The sequence below is a fragment of the Chinchilla lanigera genome, unplaced genomic scaffold (assembly GCF_000276665.1).
Source record: "Chinchilla lanigera isolate Chin_1 unplaced genomic scaffold, ChiLan1.0 scaffold00090, whole genome shotgun sequence".
Classification (NCBI taxonomy): domain Eukaryota; kingdom Metazoa; phylum Chordata; class Mammalia; order Rodentia; family Chinchillidae; genus Chinchilla; species Chinchilla lanigera.
The window spans coordinates 8,419,461-8,421,097 of record NW_004955491.1 but is presented as its reverse complement, the minus strand read 5'-3'; positions in this window follow the sequence as shown (position 1 = coordinate 8,421,097).

Below are 1,637 nucleotides of genomic sequence, written 5' to 3'. Positions count from 1 at the left end.
CGCTGCCTCGGCCTCCGCGAGGGTCGGGAAATTTTCAGGCCACTTAGCGCAACCTGAGACACTTTCACTCTGGATTTTTGTTCTTATTTTTAACAGAGCCACCTCGAGTGACGTCGCGGACCGGTCTCCTGGACACGTGCCTCGGGCCAATGGTAGCCGCGCCGCGCGCCCACGTGACGCGCCGGCGGCCGCTCGGTGACAGGAGCCACCCGCCGCCCCTCCCCCGCCGCCGCAGCCCCTCCCCCCCTTAAAGCGGCCGCGTTCCCCGGCTCCGAGCCGAAGCCCGCAACCCCGTTAGCCTAGGACCCGATCCTCTGCGCTTGCTCGAGTTCTCCGGGTATCTCCTCGGCTTGAGGATCCGAAGAACCATGCGACAGCCCTGCCGGGTCACCCTGGTGCGCCTACGTGGACGCAGGCTGCAAGGCTATTTTTAACATTTCCATATTGTTTACCGTGGGGAGAAATCCCACAATTCCTTGCACAAATGCATAAATAATATTAAATGAACTGCCGGGATACAAAGGGACTTTTGTAGTCCGCTTTCCTTGCTGGTGGAAAGGAAAACTGTCACTTACACTTGACTTTGGTAACCCGGCGGCGTCCTGTGGATGCGCAGGACGCTCCTCCCGCAGGCACTCATGCTAGGTGTGCGCGCGTGTGCGTGTGCAGGGAGGCGCGTGCACCCGGTAGGATGCCAGCCCGGACGCGGGACTTTGGGAATCAGGCGCGGTTCCGCAGCGGCGCGGGGATGCGGTTTAGGGAGCCCTTTGCAGAAGGAGAAATGAAAGAAAACGGGGGCGGGGATAACTAAATCAATTTTGGAAAGGCAAGGAGGGCTGATCTTTCAACCAAAAATGCAAAACTATCGGGACTAGAAATACCCTGGAGAGGAGTTGGCCCCCGCAGTTCGGCCCGATCTCCGGACCCATACCCCATAACTTCCCTAACTCCTCTCGTTTTCAGGCCTTCAAACCCTTTGAACTAGTTTCAGAGGAGAAAAGGACTTATTAGAAAGAAGCCAGGAGTCTGCCTACAGGGTGGGGGCCTTGATTTGTCCGCCCTTGCTTTATCCCCTTCCAAACACCAGAGCCACAGCCGCTGTCAGAACGTCCAGCTTCCTTTTCCTCCCGCGTCCTGGCTCCTTCCGTTTTGCTCAGCTCTCCCCAGCAAACACCCTTGCAACCCGGGCTGGCCTCGCCACCCTTTAAACCCCATTTTTATGGAAATGTGTGAACTCTGCCGACCCTCCAAGGCTCTAGCTCTGAGGCAGGAGCGCTGGTGCCACGTGAGCATCGTTGGTGCAGAGGCTGCATGGGCAGGGCGGAGGGAGCCCCCAGCCCACTTCACCAGGTCCCACCGCTGTCTGGGGGTGCCCTGCCCCCAGGCCCACTCAGCTGAGTTCCAGGCTGGGGCAGCCAGCAGGGAGCTGCCAGGCCCAGAGAGAAGGGGCCAGCAGCACCATAGCAAGACCTGCAGGGCCATCTCAAGGCTTGCAGGGTGGGTGTGGGTGTGGGGGTGTGGGTGTGGGTGTGTGGGTGAGAGAGAGAGAGAGAGAGGAGAGAGAACCCAGCCCGGCTCAGCTTCCGGAGTCCACACACAGTACACGCTGCACAGGCTGGGTCCACACAGCAGGCTCC